Source organism: Anolis carolinensis, chromosome 4, assembly GCF_035594765.1.
Source record: "Anolis carolinensis isolate JA03-04 chromosome 4, rAnoCar3.1.pri, whole genome shotgun sequence".
Taxonomy (NCBI): domain Eukaryota; kingdom Metazoa; phylum Chordata; class Lepidosauria; order Squamata; family Dactyloidae; genus Anolis; species Anolis carolinensis.
Genome location: NC_085844.1, coordinates 137,404,770 through 137,417,526, shown reverse-complemented (window position 1 = coordinate 137,417,526; position 12,757 = coordinate 137,404,770). Strand labels below are relative to the sequence as shown.

The 12,757-nt window shown below is 45.8% G+C and overlaps 1 long non-coding RNA gene across 1 annotated transcript; it reads left to right on the top strand.

Annotated features, from left to right (window-relative positions):
* The first annotated feature begins 2,876 nt into the window (after positions 1-2,876).
* On the top strand, positions 2,877-11,329 carry LOC134298274 (uncharacterized). The gene is made up of 2 exons (XR_010005272.1): positions 2,877-3,106; positions 3,446-11,329. It is a non-coding gene; the product is annotated as an uncharacterized LOC134298274 (long non-coding RNA).
* The last annotated feature ends 1,428 nt before the right edge of the window (positions 11,330-12,757 follow it).

The following is a 12,757-nucleotide window of genomic DNA, read 5'->3' as shown; positions in this document are numbered from 1 at the left end:
AGTGTGTGAACTCTTTATTTGCATGTTCTGTTAAGAGTAAAACTCCCATCATAGACATATGACTATATTCATTTTTATGCATGCCTGTGAATATTGTGGCCACGAGTGTACAAGTATACACACACATATATGGTACTGGCCTATATTTCAGCATGCATACAGTCTGTCCTCTTAACCTCGTGATCTCTTGTAAAAAGATGCACTACATGGTACAGGTAGTTTCTTCTGCTTTGCCCACACTCCAGACTGAGCATAGATTGCTGCTCATGCCTGCCTTGTAGAGTAGGGCCCGAATCCTGTTTCATCTGTTTCTTTCATGGTTGTGTACTGTTCTGTCCATTCGGCTGGCACGGAACGGTACAGCCTCCTGAGAACGAAAGAAGCAGTGAAACGAAAGGAAATGGGTAACGGTAGCTGTTTGGTCAGCTGATTTTTGGCGCTTGGTGCTTGTAGGCCTGGCTCACAGGGCCTACAGTTGAGCATTGAGCACTCAGCAGTCGACTGTAAGCCCTGCAGGCTGGACCTACAAGCCACTGAGCACTCAACGCCCATAGGCCCTGCCTGCTGGGCCTACAGTCGAGCGCTCAACTGTAGACCCTATGAGCTGGGCCTAAAAGTGTTGCGCACTCGATGGCCCATAGCCTCAGCTTGCAGGTCCTATCCTTAGGCGATCCCTCGTAGTTCGAGGACGATAGTCTTCCATCCTTGGTGTCTTGGGGGTGGGTTCTTAGGTGGCTGAAGAGACCTATTCTTGACCCGCATATTCTCCCGCAGTGAGGACATCAGTTTCCAGGTGGAAGGCGGTCCCGGTCGGGGTTGGCTTGACGGGCCTTCCTCTTGGCACGTTTCTCCCTTAAGCCCTCTGTTCGTGCCTCTTCGAAATCCGCAGCACTGCTGGTTACAGCTGACCTCCAATTGGAGACCTCAAGGGCCAGGGCTTCCCAGTTCTCAGTGTCTATGCCACAGTTTTTAAGGTTGGCTTTGAGCCCATCTTTAAATCTCTTTTCCTGCCCACCAACATTCCGTTTCCCATTCTTGAGTTCGGAGTAGAGTAGCTGCTTTGGGAGACGGTGATCGGGCATTCGGACAACGTGGCCAGTCCAGCGGAGTTGATGGCGTAGGAGCATCGCTTCAATGCTGGTGGTCTTTGCTTCTTCCAGCACGCTGACATTTGTCCGCCTGTCTTCCCAAGAGATTTGCAGGATTTTCCTGAGGCAACGCTGATGGAAACGCTCCAGGAGTTTGGTGTGACGTCTGTAGACAGTCCACGTTTCGCAGGCGTAGAGCAGGGTTGGGAGGACAATGGCTTTATAAACAAGCACCTTGGTATCTCTATGGATGTCCCGGTCATCAAACACTCTCTGCTTCATACGGAAAAATGCTGCACTCGCAGAGCTCAGGCAGTGTTGTATTTCAGTGTCGATGTTGACTTTTGTGGAGAGATGGCTGCCAAGGTAGCGGAAATGGTCAACATTTTCTAATGTTACACCGTTAAGCTGTATTCCTGGCTTTGCAGAGGGATTAGCTGGTGCCTGTTGGAAGAGCACTTTGGTTTTCTCGATGTTCAGTGAGAGGCTGAGCTTCTCGTATGCTTCTGTGAAGGTGTTTAGAGTGGCTTGTAGGTCTTCTTCTGAATGCGCACAGACTACGTTGTCATTAGCATATTGGAGTTCTATAATAGATGTTGTGGTGACCTTGGTTTTGGCTCTCAGTCTGCTGAGGTTAAATAGCTTGCCATCTGTCCGATAGATGATTTCCACTCCGGTGGGAAGCTTCCCATCAACAAGGTGAAGTATCATAGCGATGAAGATGGAAAATAAGGTGGGGGCAATAACACATCCCTGCTTGACACCTGATTCCACCTAAAATGGGTCACTTTGGGAGCCGTTGCTGTCCAAGACTGTTGCCATCATGTCATCATGGAGGAGCCACAGGATGTTCACAAATTTGTCAGGGCACCCAATTTTTTGGAGGATGGTCCAGAGAGCGCTGCGATTCACTGTGTCAAATGCCTTTGCAAGGTCAATGAATGCCATGTACAGAGGTTGGTTTTGTTCCCTGCATTTTTCTTGGAGCTGTCGAGCAGTGAAGATCATGTCCACTGTTCCTCTGGAGGGGCGGAAGCCATTCTGGGATTCTGGGAGGGTGTCTTCTGAGACAGGGAGAAGGCGGTTTGCAAGGATTCTTGCAAGGATTTTCCCGGCAGAGGTTAGCAGGTCCTATAGCCGATAGCCGGACCCGCTTGGCTATAGGCCCTGGCTGGCAATCCCTGGTGCTTTGCCGCTCAAGGCTAATTAAATCTTTGGGTTTTTTTTTTTCCAGACCTTGGACAGAAAAGCCCATTCATATAGGCGCCCGTTTCTGTTAGCAGCAGATGGAAACGCGGCCATACAAATGGTACAAATAGAAACGGGCAGTGATTCCATACAAATGCATAAGACTACTGCCTTGCTTAACTGGACTGGACCAGTAAGAGGACACATCTTTTCACAGGCTTACAGTGTGTGCATGGTTTTCTATCTACCTTTGCATGCATGCTACAGGTAACCCAGATGGGTCTCTGAGAAGAACACACATTTGCCACTCTTCCTGCTCTAACACTCCCGCCATCTGTTTCCAAAAGTAGTGAGGAACAAGTGGGTGGTGGAGAGTGGCATGCACTTTGTGCTTGGCTAGCAGCTTCTCTCACCCCAGGAGGTGAAGATAGATCTGGAAAGGTGCCCGGCACATTGCAGCTTCCCTGACATGACCAATCGCTGTGTTACGGAGTGGATTCCACTGCTGCCTGACAAGAAACCCAGAGTAGGCGCTTGGCATGTGGGAAGACTTGGGCAGTTGCTATGGAGCTTTACTCCCCCCCCCCCCCCCCCATCGTTTCACCATCTCCTTGTCTCCCTTCTGTGCAGCTCTGCTGAAATATTTCAGACTGAAACATCTGTGCGTTTGGATGGTTCTATCTTTACAGGCCTGGCTGCAGGAACCCATTACAGTGAAGTAGAGAAACTCAGCCAAAGACTGGTTGGAGAGCAATGGTGTACCCCAAATTCAAAGCCAGGGCTGCCAGGAAAAGAGGAATATAGGGCGTCTGCTTCCTCCTCACTACATGGTAGGAACACTCTTAAAATATTAACTGTGCTCCCATTCTGCAGGGGTCTGAGTGCTGCCTGGATGAAACTCTTCTAGGGGCTGGGAATTTGCCCTGTGGGAATAGAATCTCAGTGGGTATGCGGCTTTTTACGTTCCCTAATTATGCAGTGGTTTTCGGCAGGGAGATCTTGTCCCTCGTAAATCAGCGGCAGCCTCCAATACTGTGAAGCATGAGGGAGCAGGGATTTTTTTTTTGTCTGTTTACTGCAGTTGGCTGGAAAGAGGGAAATGATCACTTTTAATCATGTTGGTAGGAACACGGGCAAAGCAGACTCCAAACAGTTTTTTTTCATTTCAGGAGCGACTTGAGAAACTGCAAGTTGCTTCTGGTGTGAGAGAATTGGCCGTCTGCAAGGATGTTGCCAAGTAGACGTCCGGATGTTTTGATGTTTTAACATCCTTGTGGGAGGCTTCTCTCATGCCCCTGCATGGAGAGCTGGAGTTGAAAGGAGCTCATCCACGCTCTCCCTGGATTTGAATCAGCAACCTTCAGGTCAGCAACCCAACCTTCAAGTTATCAGTCCTGCCAGCACAAGGGTTTAACCCACTGTGCCACTCCAAACAGTAAAGGCCTGGATATAATGGGCTAAGAAGTGTCTGGGAAAACAATTATCTCATTGTAATTGAGAGCATCCCTGTTGACTCTTTTGGATATGGAGAAAACAAAGAGAAGCGGACAGGCACTGGTGAAGTTGTGGAAAGCCAATGGAGGCCTGACTAGTGCTTGGCCATCTTTTCATCCAAGCAAGATTATCATCTCTGCCTCTAGGACTAACTCCACCATAATTAAGTATATGTAGGATTGCAGCCTTGGTCATAAGAATGAAAATAAATGGGCAAGGCACTAAATCATCAAATAGTTGTGGAGAACCTTGAGGAGGTCATTGCTTGTGAATGCTCAGAATGCTGGTGAATCTTCAAAGCACAGCCAATGGCCTTTGGTTTGATCCAGCAAAGAAATACTCCCCTTCATACACAAACATCTGGAAAAGCTCTTTGCTTTCTGCTAAGGAGTGAAGGTTTCCAGTTTCCAGTCCTGACATCTACCGTGGTGGGAGGAAACTGATCTCCCTGTTAACACCCACTACAGATCCTCCCAGATTCAGAGAAAGCAGCTGGGAGAGGGGGGCAATGAGAAATTAACAAAATAAACAAAAAAGGACCTGTTCCAAGACTGGTTCTGTCATGCATCACAGGGAGGTAACCACTTCATCTGGTAAATGCATACTGAGGAGGTCAATGTGGGCACCTCCTTTTTCTCCCTAACCCACCTCCCCCAGACATTTGACTTTCTTGAAGAACAAAATTGTGTATGGCACACATTCCATTCTGCAGACTCTAAGCAAGCCTGTTTGCTCTCCTGTGTGCTGAAAGATGGTATCCCATTGCCATAATTAATGATCAGGTCATTTTGCATCTTATGGGGAAGGGCACCATCTTGTCCTTTGCTGCCCCGGGAGTAGATTTTTCTAGTCCTAAAATGCGAGTGACACGGCTCCCTTCTTTCTATCCCACAACTTTCGACAGAAAAATGAAAAGAAGCCAGTGGGGGCCTGACTAATTCCATTTTGGTTATCCTTTCACCCAGGACAGTGGTTCTCAACCTGTGGGTCCCCAGGTGTTTTGGCCTACAACTCCCAGAAATCCCAGTTTACCAGCTGTTAGGATTTCTAGGAGTTGAAGGCCAAAACATCTGGGCACCCACAGGTTGAGAACCACTGATCTAGGGCATCACACTGATGAGGTCCCCTGTGCCAATTTGCCAGCCTCCATGGCGAATCAGTGGGTGGGGCAGTGGGGCAATCCTGGCGCCCTGTGACCCACCTTGCCGGAAGCTTCCCCCCGCACCAACCCCATTGTTTCTAATGGAACATGGGAAGGGTCCTGTGTTGCGGCGCAGTGTTATAGGACACTTGTGCCCTGATTGAGCCCCGGAGCCCGCCGGAAGTGAGCCTGCATCATCTGATGGGTGGCATGGGTCTCTGTGGCTCAACTGGGGTGAAATATATAATAATAATACATCTTTATTTGTACCCCGCCACCATCTCTCTAGGGGGAGTTGGTCACAGAAGCACTACAGTGCCACATCTGGACCACCATACATAATATACAAATATAAAATATATAACATGGGTATAAAAACAACAATGTATGTAAAATCCCATTGAAAAATATAAGAATTATAAAATTCTTAAAATGCAATAAAACCAGCAAATAAATTAATAAGTGTCCTAGGATGCTGAAAATGTAGTGTGTGATGAAGTCTCTAGTAATGGGTGCGTCCAGACTGATCAAAAATCTGAGTGTGTTTCTGCTTTTTTTAAATTTTATTTTCGAGATTCATATATGTTTTGTTTGTCCTAGAATATTTTCTATAAGCTCCTGGTATTGTCAGTTCTTCTCCTCCTCATTAGTTCTCCATTCTCCATACCAGCGAATGTGGTGCTGTTTGTGTAGTTTATGCAGACTTACAAAACATTAAAAAATAAGTTACATTTCATTGGTTTTTATCAAGAACAAATAACATTGGGCTGAGAGTAGGGAATAAACATAATTTAAAACTCATTGCTGAAAATTCTTGTTCCTCATTAGAACCCAAACAAACTGGGGAATCTGGCTGGGGAGAGGAAGGTTAAATGCAACTGCCTATGGCCTATATCTAAGCTCTGACTCATGACAGATAGTAGGCTTAACAGTGAGCCCCAAAACTTGGCTTCGTATCCCTTCAACTTAGTGTTAAGGGTGTATATTCAGCTCACCCACTGATAAGTATGACTTTGTTTCCACCAGATGAAAAAATTGAACTTACAACCTTTCACAGCTGAAAAACAATACCAGAGTGTTATTAGTAATGAGGAAAATCAAACAGACTAGAAGAAACTCCAGCAGTTTGCTTTTCTGAGTCCACAGGGATGGGCAGATTCACCCCGTCTTTTCCTCTTCCCCTTGCTGAAGCCCCATCTACACTATCTTATAATGCAGTTTCAGAATGCAGTTTAACTGCATTGAGCCGAGCCCACACTTCCACATAATGTAGTTCAATGCAGTCAATCTGTATTCTAAAACTGCATTACATGGAACTTAGATGGGGCCTAAGTGAACTAAGTACAAACTACTTTTGCTTTTTTGCTTTTGTAACTCAGTCTGGAAAATTGAAGTAAACTAAGGATAAAGGAAAAATGGAAGGAGAAGAAAAAATCCCAAGGATATTTTAAATGCAACTGAAGAAGCAGGGCACTGGAGGATTGATAGGGCCTATCCCTGCCAAACTAGGACAAACTGCTGTAGTAGCGTCAAATACCGGAAGGTATGTCTTATTTTATGGACTTTATTTTTGTATCTTGTTGTTGTCATCTGCCATGTTAGTACTATTTGTACTTGAAAATCTATATAAATAAAAATGTAATGTCTCTCAGTGAGGGACCGCGTATCGTCCAAACTACTTCACCGATTGCTATGAAATTTGGACAAAACATAGCATTCGAACTGCTGAGTGTTTTAAGCCTACTCTCACAAACCTGACACACCTGAGAAAGGTAAAATCATACCCCTAAGCAACGGCCAATCAGTCTCCTCCTCCCTTAGCTACCATCATAACAGACTGCTCCTCCTCTTAGCAGTGGCCAAGTAGTTTCCACCCTTTAGCAACTGGTGTGGGCGGGGCTGCAAAGGAAGGCTAAGCCCGCCTCCTCGCCACTCATGAGGAGTTACGCATCTGAGGCCTAGACACAGATGGGGTGTCAGAAGCAACTTCAGAAACTTTAAGCAGCAAGGATGCTACCCTGGGGATACCCAGATGTTTTACCATCCTGTGGGAGGTTTCTCTTTATATATCTGTGGAAGGTCCAAGGTGGGAGAAAGAACTCTTTTCTGCTACAGGCAAGTGTGAATGTTCCAATTGGCCAACTTGATTAGCATTACATAGCCTTGCTGCTTCAAACCCTGCGTACTTCCTGCCTGGGAGAAACCTTTGTTGGGAAGTGTTTGTTAGCTGGCCCTGATTGTTTCATGTCTGGTATTCCACTGTTTTCTGAGTGGTTTCTTTATTTACTGCAAGAAATGTTGCAATTGGCCAACTTGGTTAGCATTGAATAGTCTTGCTGTTTCAAACCCTGGCTACTTCCTGCCTGGGGGAATCCTTTGTTGGGAGGTGTTACCTGGCCCTGATTGTTTCATGTCTGGTATTCCACTGTTTTCTGAGTGGTGTTCTTTCTTTACTGCAAGAAATGTTGCAATTGGCCAACTTGATTAGCATTGAATAACTTTGCCGCTTCTGGTGTGAGAGAACTGGCCGTCAGCAAGAATGTTGCCCAGGGAGGTTTCTCTTTATATATCTGTCCAGGGTGGGAGAAAGAACTCTTTTCTGAGTATTTTTCAATGAACCAGACTGGGCCACAGCAACGCGTTGCCGGGTACAGCTAGTATAACAATATTTTTGAAAGCAATGGTGACTATGTTTAGTGTTCTAACTGTAACAATTCTTGAGTAAGTATAATTTGGAAAGGAGTATACATGCCTCATACACCTCTTTGTGTGTATGTGTCTACATTTAATATACCGTAGATAGTTTTTGGAATAAAAATCCCAGAATCCCAACTGGCTATGCTGATTGGGGGATATTGGAGGTGTTACAGTTCTTTAAAAGTAATGTGTCCAAGCTCTGTGAATGCATTCTTTATAGGGACACTCTTGGGGAGCATCAATATATTTCAGTTAGTACAAAATGTGTTAGATAGGCTGCTAACCAGAACACAGCTGTAATCATAAAAGGCTGCTAACCAGGACAGAGTTATAATCATAATATTATCCTATTGAAATATCTTCACAGGTTGCCAACTGTTCTAGTAGTCAATTGTCTTTTGGGCTCAGCTCAAGGTGTTTGCATTAACCTTTAAAGCTTTAAATGGTTTAGGGTCTGACTACCTAAGAGGACCAACCATCTGTCTCCTTATGATCCTGTCTGCAGTGGGATGGCAATAAATGCTGAAATACAAGCATTTATCATGACAATCTCCATCACTGAGCCCCCAAGGAGAATCCAAAAATTCAGCCAGCTGTGATCATCTCTGTGTGTGTATGTATGACACTTATACATCAATGACCAGTTTCTTAAGATCAGCTGATAAGGCAGAGTAAGGTAAATGCAAAGGTTTTCCCCTGACATTAAGTCTAATCTGTGGGGAGTGGTGCTCATCTCCATTTCTAAGTCAAAAAACTGATGTTGTCCATAGACACCTCCAAGGTCATGTGGCTGACATGACTGCATGGAGCACCATTACCTTCCCACCAAAGCAGTATCTATCGATCTACTCACATTTGCATGTTTTCGAACTGCTAAGTTGGCAGAAGCTGGGACTAACAGCAGGAGCTCACCCTTCTCCTCAGATTCAAACTGCTGACCTTTATTTCAGCAAGTTCAGTAGCTCAGCGGTTTAATCTGCTGTGCCACTGGGAAGGCATAGTAGGTTGGGAAAAGGCAGAGCAGTTGTTAACATATTGAACTTTCTCTGGAGAAAACTGAAACTGCATGATAAAGGGAAGAGTTGGACATATCACAGCCTCAGATTTTGAAGGAGATTCTTTTTCTGCAATCAGGGAGAAGCGCTATATGGAAGATTTTTCTTCCAGTTACCATCATCACGAGGTTCAGGTCTATTTTTGCAAGCCTTCTCTGCCAAAGAGTGCTAGTGCCTCATCAAACGACCACTCCCTGGATTCCATAGCATTGAGCCAAGACAGTTAAAGTGGTATCAAACGACATGAACTCTGCAGTGTAGATGCACACATTGTTTCTCCTACTGCTCCCAAATTGTGTATCTCTCCTTGCTCTCTCCGCAGACTGCAGCCAGGAAATTAGAAGACATTTACTTCTTGGGAAGAGAGCAATGACCAACCTCGATAAAATAGTGAAGGATAGAGACATCACACTGGCAACGAAGGTCCGCATAGTTAAAGCAATGGTATTTCCCGTAGTAACTTATGGATGTGAGAGCTGGACCATAAGGAAGGCTGAGTGAAGAAAGATAGATGCTTTTGAAATGGGTTATTGGAGGAAACTTCTGAGAGTGCCTTGGACCGCAAGAAGATCCAACCAGTCCATCCTCCAAGAAATAATGCCCGGCTGCTCACTGGAGGGAATGATATTGGAGGCAAAGACGAAGTACTTTGGCCACATAATCAGAAGACAGGAAAGCTTGGAGAAGAGAATGATGCTGGGGAAAATGGAAGGAAAAAGGAAGAGAGGCCGACCAAGGGCAAGATGGTTATCCTTGAAGTGACTGGCTTGACTTTGAAGGAGCTGGGGGTGGTGAGGGCGTGGGAAGGTCCATGTGGTCAGGAAGAGTCGGAAGCAATTAAACAAATAAACAAGAACAACCCTGCTCACTCACCTTTTAGGAAAGCAGTAAAGACGTTGTTTGAACTTGGTCATTTACATTGTGAGTAATAGCTTTCATGTTTTAATATAGTTGGACTGTTTATCTATATATATAAAAGAGTGATGGCAACAAAAAGAAAAGAAAAATAAAGTCTTAATTAGAGGGAGAGGAATAATTGTTTTTACCCAATTGCTGCCTGTTACAAGGCTAAGTTCCGCCCATTTGGTCTCCTAGCAACCTACTCAGCACGGGGGCAGGCACAAGAGTTTGGAGAGACCCCTAAGGGCCATCCAGCCCAACCCTTTCTACTATGCAGCAGGACACAATCCAAGCATTCACAACACATGGACAAAATATAAATACAATACTACACAGGGACATAGACCCCCCTCTACCCTCACCACTTTCACAGTACACAAACAACTAAATGCATACTAAACATAAAGACAACCATACAACAGACATTCAATACCACCACTACCTCAACAATTTCTCACCAACACCACCAGACAACGCCACAGCAACGTGTGGCCGGGCACAGCTAGTATGTTATATTTGAGTTACTGTGCACCACTGTTTTCAGATAGTGAGTTTCTGTACACCACTTTCTTTGTGGGAGGTTTTCTGTAAAAATATAAAACAATGGCATAATAGTTTGTGTTCCTCTTTCCTCTCCATCCCTTTTTTAATTCTAGTGTCCATTTATTTATTTATTTCTATGCCATTGCCATTGTGGTTTTCCTCAATGCAGGTATTTAAACGGAAATGTAGAATTATGCTCTAAACACATAAAATTCACTTCACTCAGATATGTCAGCCATACGAAACCTCTATCCCACAGGGCATAGTTCAGGAAGGGCTTTCTTCCCCTCTCGGGCCCCTTCCTGTCTCCATGACCGTAACCCCTCTCCCGAGGGAGTGGAAAGAGTTATTGCAACGAGATAACACAGGGTGACTCAGACAGAGCTTGAGGGAGCAATTTCTCTGAGCCCAGGCGTAGCTGCTTTGCAAACTGCCCTGATGGGAAAAATGAACAGCATGGAGAGGAACAGGGTCTCAGCTGAGAGAAGCAAGCCTGGATGGGTGAAAATCGCCTCCCTTCCATCCATGGTGATGCCCATTTGAAGAGTGTGAAGTACCTTGTGCAAGAAAGGTTCCTGTGATGCCAACATCTAGTTTGCGACTGTCTTCTACCAATCTATTCTTCTGTTAGCCAGGTCATTACTCTTCAGTGGTTCAATGAAATGGTTTTATAAAGGCACTAGCTTTGCCCGGCCACGCGTTGCTGTGGCGAAGTCTGGTGGTATGGGAAATAAAGTATTGAGGAATTGGTGGTAGTTAAGGTAAAGAGTAAACGTTTTCCCCTGACATTAAGTCCAGTCGTGTCCGACTTTGGGGGTTAGTGGTTATCTCTATTTGTAAGCTTGAAGAGCTGGCGTTGTCCGTAGACTCCTCCAAGGTCATGTGGTATGACTGCATGGAGTACCGTAACCTTTCCGCTGGAGTGGTACCTATTCATCTACTCTCATTTGAATGTTTTTGAACTTTAGGGTTGGGAGAAGTTGGGGCTAACAGTGGGGGCTCTGTCTGTTCCTCGAATTCAAACCTGCAACCTTTCGGTCCAGAAGTTTAGCAGCTCAGCGCTTTAACACGCTGCACCATCAGGGGTATTATTTTCGTAAGGTTGTGAATATACAATATTTTTGATTGTTTTTGTCTGTTGGAGGGAAGTATGAATGCTGCAATTAGGAAAAATGATTAGCATGTAATGACCTTGTAGCTTTAAAGCCTGGCTGTTTCCTCCCTGAGTGAATTTTTTGTTGGGAGGTGTTAGCTGGCCGTGATTGTTTCCTCTCTGGAATTTCCTTGTTTTCAGAGTGGTGTTGTGTGTGATATTTTATGTGCTTCTACTGTCTGTGACCCTCAGAAAACAGAGGATTTGCCAGACTTTGGCGATGGGAATACTTTGTTGGGAGGTGTTAGCTGGCCCTGATTGTTTCCTGTCTGGAATTCCCGTTTTCAGAGTGGTGTTGTTTATTTAGTGTTGTGATTGTAGAGATTATATTGTTGTGTATTACTGCACCACAGTAATTATTTCATCTTACAGTAGAATCTCAGTTATCCAACATTTGGTAATGCAATGTTCTGGATTATCCAATGTAGTCTGCGTTTTAGTAGTCAATTTTTGTGTATTCAGTGTTTTAAATTGTGATACTTTTTCTGTCAAATTTGTTGTATAACATGATGTTTTGGTGGTTAATTTGTATAATGATTCCCTAATTTGATGTTTAATTGGGATTTCCTGAATCCGTTCTTATTATCCAACATATTCAGTTATGCAATGTTGTGCTGGGATGTTTATGTTGGATAAGTGAGATTCTACTGTATATTTATAATTTTGCAAGGAAGGCGTTTGCGCCATCCCCCGGGACCTGGAAAAGGGTAAATAAGAGAAGAGGAGAAGGCGCTCTGTACGTGCTCAGGGGCCAGGTGGGAGGCGTGGCGGGGTGAGGTCTGCCCTTCCCCTTTGCCCCTCAATCCCGGCCCTTCCCCTCCTACCGGAGGTGGCGCCGGTGTGGTGGTGGGTTGTAGGCCAGGCAAGAGCGGGCTCCAGTGGAGGCGCAGGCCTGGGGCGTCGCGGCTTCCTCCCCGCCTCCGCGCTTCCCGATGCCGGCCTCCATGTTCTTCCCGCGGAGGACAGGAGGAGGCCTGAGCAGCGGCGAGGAGGAGGAGGGGAACCAGGCCAGGAAGGCGGGCAACGTGGTGCTCGTCCGCCGCTGCAGGCCCGAGAGGAAGAGAAAGGGGTGGGAAAGGCTGCCCCTCCACACAGAGGGAGAGAGGCAGGACTCGCTTTCCCAGAAGTGCCTGGCGCGGCAATGACAGTGTTGGCGCCAAAAACCAGGAAGGTCCCGAGGGAGGGACCTTTTTGTTTTCCAGGCGAGAGGTGAGGGCAGGGAAGGGTCGGCTTAGGCCCTCCGGGTGTTTTGGAGTAGAACTCCCGATTCGAGGATGGGGAGCTCAGCCTCGTGAGGCGGAGATGTGCCTTCTCCTGCAGAGTCCCTGGCTTCGGCAGTGGAGGAGGTGCAAGAGAGGGAGGGAGGGGAACGGTTCTGTGTGTGTGTGCGCGCGCGGAAAGAGTTGGGAGGACTGTGTTTCTGCGCGTGCGCAGATTGCCTGTTGTGTTTTTTTGGTGTTGTGATTGTGTTTTTTGTTTGATTATGTTGTATCTTACT